The sequence below is a fragment of the Prionailurus bengalensis genome, chromosome C2, assembly GCF_016509475.1.
Source record: "Prionailurus bengalensis isolate Pbe53 chromosome C2, Fcat_Pben_1.1_paternal_pri, whole genome shotgun sequence".
NCBI lineage: Eukaryota > Metazoa > Chordata > Mammalia > Carnivora > Felidae > Prionailurus > Prionailurus bengalensis.
In genome coordinates this window covers 74,948,249-74,957,611 of record NC_057350.1, presented here as the reverse complement: position 1 = coordinate 74,957,611, position 9,363 = coordinate 74,948,249, and the positions used below count along the sequence as shown (strand labels likewise).

At 43.1% G+C, this 9,363-nt stretch overlaps 1 long non-coding RNA gene across 1 annotated transcript; it reads right to left on the bottom strand.

Moving 5' to 3' along the window:
- Positions 1–4,411: 4,411 nt before the first annotated feature.
- LOC122491599 lies at positions 4,412–9,038 on the bottom strand. Its single transcript, XR_006299387.1, has 2 exons — positions 8,988–9,038; positions 4,412–5,257 (listed from the first exon to the last, which is right to left on the bottom strand). It is a non-coding gene; the product is annotated as an uncharacterized LOC122491599 (long non-coding RNA).
- Positions 9,039–9,363: the final 325 nt, after the last annotated feature.

The window sequence follows — 9,363 nt, the reverse complement described above, 5'->3', positions numbered from 1 at the left end:
CCTCCCAAAAGATATGTCTATATCCTAACGCCCCAAACCTATGAATGTGACCTGATTTGGAAAAAGGGTCTTTGCAGATGCAGTTAAATAAGGATCTTTAGATAATGTCACCCTGCTTTGCCCGCATGCGCTCTACAACCAATGACAAGCGCCCTCATCAAGATGAGAAGCCAGAGGCAGAAATTGAATGATGCAGCCATAAACCAAAGAATGCCGGGAGTTACCAGAAGCTGAAAGAAGCAAGGGAGGGTCCTCCCCTAGAGCTCTTGGAAGGGAGGCTGAGACCCTGCTGACATCATCATGACTCCAGAATCGTGGCCTCCATAATTGTAAGAAGATAAATTTCTGTTGTTTCAAGCCACCCCGTTTGTAGTCATTTGTTACAGCCACCGTAGAAAACGAATGCCCCACCTTGGCAAAATATCTTTTCTTCCTGAGTCCCTCCCTCTAATGTAATTCGCAACGGCAAGAACTACAAACCAGTATACTAATGGATTAGGAAGAAAGCTTCTCTTTCTCTCTATCCAGTCCCTAGGGCAGGGCGTTGATTACGTTTGAAGGGGAGAATGCCAGCTCACAAAACCCGACTGGTTCACTTCCTCTCCAGAGGGGACACCCGCAGTGAGAGAGGTTGAATCCTTGATTATGGGCTGTGCACAAACTGATGCTCAGAATAAACAGCCCCTGGAATCAAAGCTCAGGGGACGGGGCAGAGAATTTTAGAGTCTCAAGGGTGGAGAGAGATCACATCCGACATCTTCAGATAGAAGTTTTAGCGGTACTTTAGAGAGTTTAAAGGACTTTTGCACCCTTGTTTATTTTTTGGCTTTGTTGGCGACACTGAGGCCCGGGGAGGGGTGCAGCCTGCCCAGGGTCACGAATGAATTAGGGGCTGATGCCTGCTTCACCATTCAGCACAGAAAGGTGTTTCCTTCTCCACAAAAGTCTGGCTGTCGGCCTCAGTGCTTCCCACCAGGAACAGGGCTCTTACCACCTAACTGGTCTGGAGGGCGTAGGTCTCTCATAAGGTTTCACCTCGCCTAGTCTGGGGCTTCACTCCATATCATTTAAACATCTTAAAATGCATGTTCATCCCACACTGAGCACTGTTTTTATCTTGAAACATTCCCATAACTCTTTTAGAATTTTTGCTTTTGAAAGTAATTGCTTATAACTAACTTGTTTGGTTTTATTTTCTTAAAAAAATTTTTTTTAATGTTAATTTATTTTAGAGAGAGAGGTTGCAGGGGAGGGGCAGAGAGAGAGAGAGAATCTGAAGTAGGTTCCAGGTTCTGAGCTGTCATCACAGAGCCCACTGTGGGACCTGAACTCACAAGCCATGAGATCATGACCTGAGCTGAAGTTGGACGCTTAACCGACAGAGCCACCCAGACATCCCTAACTTGTTTGATTTTAGATGTTCTACAATGGTCTCAGCAACCCTCATTCAGACTCAGGAAAATCTAACCATAGATTGTTTTCAAATGCAACGAAATGTTGATGGATGCTGAATTTCATGATTAATCAGATTGAAATCATGCTTCCTTTTGTACAGATTTAATTCAATCAATGCCAATATCACAGATAATGCAGATATTGGTTATCCCTATTTTATGCTTTCAAGATATTGGTTATCTCCCGAGGATACCCAACTATGAACGAAAGAAGCCAAGAGGACTGCAGCCCAGGCACCCAGACTCCAAGAAGAGCCCCCCTTTCTGTTGAGCACAGCAGAGTTTCTGTTCAAAAGATTCACAGCCTCTCAAAGAATGACTAATATGTCAACAAGGCACAGAAGTCAGCTTGAAAGCACTCCCACTGGTCAAATCTGGGGCAGTTTATTTCTCAAAATAAATAATGGTAGTAATACATTGTAATTATTGAGGAAAATAGGAATCCCTAAGTCCATGCGAACACAAAAAAATAGAGAGGAAAGAAAGTTTTTCCTGACAGTAAAATACCAACTAATAGATGAAGAAATGATGGAATTTTAAAAATCACTATTTAGCAACCATCTTAGCAATAATTAATTCATCCAAGAGATACCAGTGGATGTTGAAACCTGGGCGGTGGGGGAGGAGTTGAATAAGAAATGGGAAATTTGCATAGTTTCAGAGTACCACTACACAAAATTGTCATTCGTGACAAAGAGAGAGTAATTTTTTTTTTTGTATCTTAGAGAGAGAGAGAACACAGGGGAGGGGCAGAGGCTGAGGGAAAGAGAGAGAATCTTAAGCGGGTTCCACACCCAGTGCAGAGCCCAACGTGGGGCTGGATCCCATGACCCTGGGATCATGATCTACGCAGAAATCACAAGTCAGACGCTCAACCAACTGAGCCACCCACGCACCCCAAGAGAGACTAATTTTATAATGAAAAATCGGGGAAATATCAGACAAATGCAAATGGAGGGACACTCTACAAAATAATCAGAATGTGACATTCAGAAGTATCAAAGTTGTAAAAGTCAAGGAAAGACTGAGGAGGCACTCTGAGTGAAAGAAGCGGGAGACAGGACAACGAAATGCAACAGGTGATCCTGAACTGGGTTTCTGTTGTAGGGACCATGATCTGTCAAAACCTGAACAGCACCTGAAGCTGGATGGTAGGAAGGCATCAGTGTTAATTTCCTTATTTTGGTGATTGCATTCCAGTTATGTAGGAGAATTTCCTTGTTTGTAGGAATTGTACATTACAGTATTCAGGCTCAGGAAAGAAGTTCTTTGTTTCATTTTTGCCATCTTTGTGTAAGTATGAAATTATTTCAAAATAAAAAACTTTAAGAAAAGTAAAAATAAAAAAATAAAAATAAAAAACTTTAAGGAAGAAATGTAGACACAAACAAGTCAAAGTAGTGAATGTTAAGCATATTTTTGTCACTGTTTCCAAGAAATAGGCTGCCTCCCTCAAGGACAGGGCAGTAACCTGTCAGCTGAGGCAGACCGGTGCAGCGCTAAAAAGACATGCGCTCAATGAATGTCTGAAAACGACTCCTGTATCTTCGCTGGTTTAAACTGATGATGCCTGAATGTCATTCGCCATCAACCTTTAGTTAGCAGTGGCTCTTCCATTTGACCTTTAAATCTGACCCATTCAATGAAAAAAAGTTCTGAAAAACAAAACACTAAAGGGTATTGACATGGTTCCCATGTAAAATGAACACGTCAATAAATGTTTTTTAAGAAACCAGAATCTAATTTTGTAACACGAATGCTGATTTTCTTCAAGGGGGTGGGCGGGGGCGCCAGAAATGAATGTGCTATCATCACAGTGTAAGAGGAACAGAGGCAACACCGACTTACCACCGCACAGAACAATGCACCTTCCTGTGCTGGATTCTCCTGTGCGTTCTACTGCCATTACTCCTGAGTGACGAATTTCCAAAGAAACATTTTACAGTGTGTATGTCGTCTTGTCTGCCGACGATTGGCTTGCCCGCCCTCCCTCCTTCCCTTCCTTCCTTCCTTCCTTCCTCAGTGCATTCCTTAATGCACTCAGCATTGTCTGGGTCAGTCGGAAAGTCTATTTTTCTTGCAGACTTTAGGAAATCTACAACACCTAGTGAACCTATAATTAAGCTTAATATAACCTGGAGAAGGCAGAAGAGGAAGAAAATGAAGGCTGTGAATAAGTGGCAGCGTGTAGTTAGCACATACCCATTTCCTTTGCGGAAAGGTGACGAAAGCCTGCAAACATCTAGAGTGCCCTCTGTGTGCTGGGTCTAACTCAGATCTCTAGCTGTTTCAGCTTTTCTTTTTTTGAAGAAATGATGCTCCTGGGGACTGTTCGGAATATTGCCAGGGAGTCCCCTAGGAAGCCACGCAGACCCTCCTTTCTCTCCAAGTGGAATAGGCTGTCCCTGACTCACAACCCTGCTGTGATCCAAAAGTTCTTTTTTAAATTATTATTTAGAGCATGGAAATATTATGAATTATGGTTGGGTTTCCAGTTTAGCTGCAAAAGCCCCCCATAATTAGTGTATAAAGTAACCAATACGCATACATACACGCACTCCAACGTCATCGTTAGAACCTCTAAGGTGGCATTTTCGGTAACGGTCCGAGTCTAGTGTTCATAGTTCTGACACTACCTTGATGAAAATGATACATGTTGACAGATGGCTCCTTCACTTGGAATTCTGATGTGAACAAGAATGTGGTGAGGGCTCACAGTAGGCCATTCTCTCACTCTCCCCCACAGGCATAGATCCCCCTCCCAAAGCCTACACTGAGTTTTATTATGCTCTCATCATTGTCTTTTTATTCCACTGCACACACCTCTTGTTTGTTCTCTCTCTCTCTCTCTCTCTCCCCCCCTCCCCCCACCCCAGCATAACCCGTTTCACTGAGCCCAGAAAATCCGACATTTGGGCAGAAAATAAGGACTCAAAGGAAACTGAAGAAAGTAGATATCGCTTTTTTTTAAGATTTTATTTTTAAGTCATCTCTACACCCAACATGGGGCTGGAACTTACAATCCCAAGGTCAAGAGTTCCATGCTCTACCGACAGAGCCTGTCAGGTGGCCCTGAAGAAAGTAGGTATCATTGATCATCTCACCACTAAATACATTTTTCATTTAGAATGCTTCACCTGATACTTGGTGAAACAAAATATCGTTAGAATATTCTATTTATCATGATAATAAAGAAAAGGAAAAGGAGGAGGGAGACCTAAATAGCTATATTGGGATCAACTCACTGCTGTAACCACACTTGGCTATAAATTTACTAGATGTGACATAATTTAAGTTTCAAAAAATAAGACCATCACCAGGATGATCTCATTGAAAGTACAAATGTCCTTGAAATTCTTATTCTGTGATGGGGAGGGGGAAAAAAAGGAGCAAATCCGTCTGGTATTCTCCCTACGTGTTCTTCTCCAAGACAAAGTTTCTAAAATAATCTCAGACGTGGTGTAACATTTGCCAGACAGCTGTTCTAGAGAAGCCAAGACAATAATCCTTGGGTCTATCATAGTCTTTTGTACTTTTTCTCCCTTCAGTGAAATCTGTGTCCAAGCCAATTTATAGACGCATGTTCTGCAAGTTCAAAAATCATCTCTAAGGAGACTTCATGTGACTTAAGGCCTTTTATGCTATTCTACTGACCTGGTTAAGAAAATAGTTTCTTGACTCATTGGCAAAGCGATTGACCACAACTCTGTTTTCCACTGACGTTCACCAGCTCCAAGATGCACCTGGTCTGAACGGTCCTCTCTCCATCCCTAAGACTGCTCCCATCCAGAGTAGATGAAACCCTAGGACAGAAAGTTACAGACCTGTTGATCTTAGAGTTAGCAGAAAACTCTAGAAGTCATATGGCCTGGCATCCTCCCTTCGAATCTTTTGGTTACCCCTATTGTCCAATAGATATAAAATTTTCTAGAACACTAAATTCTTTCTACCAATAAACGTGTTCAGAATCCTGTGACTATTTTAATACATCTGGCTTTATCTTTCCTTCAGATTAATGTCTTGAAAGAACTTTAGAAGAAAAAGGGTTTGTGTGTTTCCATAGACCTAGATATAAAACCTTGAGGTCAGCCAGTTCTCTTCAAAACGCCAGTTTTCTGACGCTAGTGCTCCTTAAATCTTCATCATCTGTCAAGGAACAAAGAGGACTGTTAGTAGAAGAGGAGACAGAGAAGCACACAATATGGGCATGGGGACTGGAGAGCAGACGCTGATCTCAGACAGAAGCAATAAGAGAGAGAAGTGTTCCCAGCTCTCTTTGAGGCCCCGACAGATTGTTGCAGGAAGCAGATTTCTGCTTGGAGAAATTGTTTTCTCTTGTCACTAGGCTTTCTCCAGCTCTACCAAGAAAAAGGTTAGTGTATACATTTCCAAGGGCCGCCACGAAAACATACCACAGACCAGGCGGCTTAAACAACAGAAATTAATTTTCTCACACTTTGGGGGGCTAGAAGCCCAAGATCAAGGCGTTCATAGGGATGGTTTCTCCTGAGGCTTTCTTCTTGGCTTGCAGACATCTGCCTCCTTGCTGTGTCCTCACATAGTTTTTCCTTTGTGCCTGGGTATCCCTCATGCCTCTTTCTATGTCCAGCTTTCCTCATCTGCTAAGGACACCAGCCAGATCGGATTAAGACCCAGCTTAAAAGCCTCATTTTAACTTAACCATCTCTTCAAAGGCCTGGTCTTCGTATACAGTCAGTCACATTCTGAGGCCACGTTGAAGGGACATAATTCAGCCCATAACAGAGAGAGTACTTTTCAAGTCAGGATGCTAAAATCCAAATAATTAGTAAATGTCAGTGTTTTTAAAATAAGCGAAATAAGAAGTGTGATTGAAAGTATAACTGGAACGCCAAGGCTAAAAGATGAAATACCACGGGGACCAGTCAAATGAGACGCCTAAAAATTGTGTACCGTAGATTCAGGCACGGATTCTGCGAAGGAACGATACCTAAACCCAAGAGGGCGGCTGTTGCTGCATCCAGTTCATCTGCAGGAGTTCAACGACTGTTCACAAGATAAATGTTTGGGGTTTTAATAAATGAATAAATGAATAAATAAATAAATAAATTAAATAAAATAAATAAATAAATTGAATAATTGAATAATTGAATAAATTGAATAAATAAATTGAAACTATTATCATTTCACTATGTAATCGATATTGAAAACTCGCTCATGTTATCACTGGCATTCCTCCTTGGGTCTTCGGTCTTCGGGCTCTGGTGACTACCTTACACTTACAGCAAATGTCCATGGTGCCTAGCACATTTCTAGTGCTCATTACCCACATGTGGCTGTCATACTAGACAACGCAGATCTGAAGAGTGGTCAAGCCCACTGCCCTGTCTTACGCTCCAAAAGGAAGTCTGAGGATTTAATGAATGAAGAGGAGGGGTTTGAAATTAAAGACATTTTCTTAAGGTTCTCGAGAGCGGTCAGTGCTTTCTGGAACTCCTAGAGACGCCTACAGACTTGTGAATGCAGCCCCATCACATGGTACCTTTCCAGATTCAAAGGCTGTGGGCTTACCAAGGACATGACTCAGGAGCAGAGCAGCCAGAAAGGAACACACACCCTCCTCTCATCAGTTGGCTCTGACTTGGTAAATAGAACCAAGACAGGGCGCTCAACTCAGCCTTCTCTTCTCCACCTGGCTAGAATTTTGGTCAAATCATCCAAGCCCCTGCCTAGTAGGAATCAAATAGACCCAATAAGAACCATTTTGTTACCTGCCCTTGCCTCTCTTTCCATGCAGGCTGCCTTTTCCAGGAGTCCATCGCCATGGAGGTGGGAAGGAGGATATTTCCTGCACACTAGCAGGTGTATTATGAAGACGCATTGAACAGGAAAACAGGGATCAGTGAATGGTTGGTGAAAAACTCTGGAAGCCTTGGAGGATTACTGACTTTGGAAAGCGGGGCATCCCCTACTCCCTAAAGGGTTTTAAAGGCTTAATTCATGCCCAGAGATAAAGCAAGTAGCCTAGAGCTTGTTTCTCTCCTGTTAGTTCCCCTGAGAGAAGTCACCTAAGAGTGTTCTTCTATATTTTTATTTTAGAGAGAGACCTTATGCACTAGTGGGGCAGGGCGAGGTAGGATGGGAGGGGAGGGGGGAGGAGGGGAGGGGCAGAGGGAGAGAGACAGAATCTTAGGCAAGCTCCATGCTCAGCGCTGAGCCCGGCACAGGGCTCGATCCCACGACCCTGGGATCATGCCTTGAGCCAAAATCAGGAGTCAGATGCTTACCCAACTGAGCCACTCAGGCGCCCCCACCTAAGTGCATTCTTAATCAGAATTCCATTGTTACCTACACAGTTAAGGCTTGCCCTAGCAACACACTCCTCATATCCCTAACGTTGGCACCTCCCATTGACATATGACATCCATAATGCATATGAAATCATTCGACTCCAACAAGGTCCCTGTGAGAATAGAAAACTGAGGCTCACAGAGTTGGCAAAGTTAGTGGGAGGATTTAAAAACGGGTCTTCTGACCTCAAATGTACATAAATAGTACACAAGGTCATTGATATGTAATCTATGCCTGGAATGTGGGGTCGATAAACACCAAATAAAAGTTGGTTGAATGAATGAACCAATGAATGAAAAGATACCGAATTTCTCGAAATTCCTCAGAAGACACCATTTCTAAATTCAAGTGTGAGATCACACTTCCTCAGGAAATGTCCTGAGGAAAGGGTCTTCACCTGATGAATATTGCATAGGAACAGCAGACAGCATTTCCTTTAGTCTAGATTTCTTTCTAAAATTAGCCATAGAAGTCGTTTGAGAACAGCCATCTCTGTTTCTCCAGGCTTCTTGCAACAATGTACAGACATCTCAGCAGCTAGTGCATACCATCAGGCAAAGCAGCCTTCACTGGAAAAATGTCTTGTCCACAGATGACTTTGTTCAGCTATAGAGACAAAGGCAGCCAGCTGGCGAAGGTGCTAGTCTAGTCAGCCTCTGTCCAGGTCTGTGCTTTCCTCACTTACCTGGAGGTGGACATTGCCAGGAAAGAAGTTGCCACCAAGGGATTCAAATGAATTCGACAGAGGTAACTAGGTGGGAGGAACAAACCAGTTACAGAGAGAAAATTGCCTATAGACTATTTTTGGTCTTCAAGTTCAAACCCACTTTCTTTATCAGGCAGGGCATGGGGGCAGGAATCATTCAAGTGTTTTCAGACACCCAATGTTCAAGCTGGAAGAAATTTATAGATGATAACAATAATAATAATTAATAATAATAATAATAATTGCAGCTCCTACTTGGGTATCCCCAGAATGATACCCCAGAGGGTACTGAATGGCACCCTCTAGAGCTGTGCAACCCTGAAGCCTTGCTCATTTCACAGGAGGAAGCAACATGTATGTATGCTTTCACTTCTCTGATCAAGAAACTGATGTTTACTAACTCTACCACACAGCAAGTTATTGACAGAGATGATTCTAAGATCTTGACTTCCTCGTCTTGAGTCTGGTGCCTGTGCAAGCTGACATGGGCTACTTACCTTTTGGAAGCCGTGGGTGATTTCAGGATACCCGCCTTTAAAGACCTCACAACTAATAAGGGGGGAGTTAGCAGCAGAAGAACATAGAAACCAGCACATCTGCACATTCAGGTTCAGGGTAACGTTCCCATCATCCTCTTGGTTGTCCTTGATTTCTCCTTCCTCGAGGCGCTTGTCCAATAGGTGGCCACGCCCTTCCATCTCAGCAGAGCTTAGTAGTTGAGGACGGGTGTTCACACCACTGTCTGATCTCGGGCCAGTGTCTGTGCCTCAGTTTCCTCCTCCAGAACGTGGAGATAATAACAGAACTCGATCCTGGGGTTGTTAGGAGAATTAAATGAGTTGCTGTTTCTAAATCATCTCAAACAGTGCACGG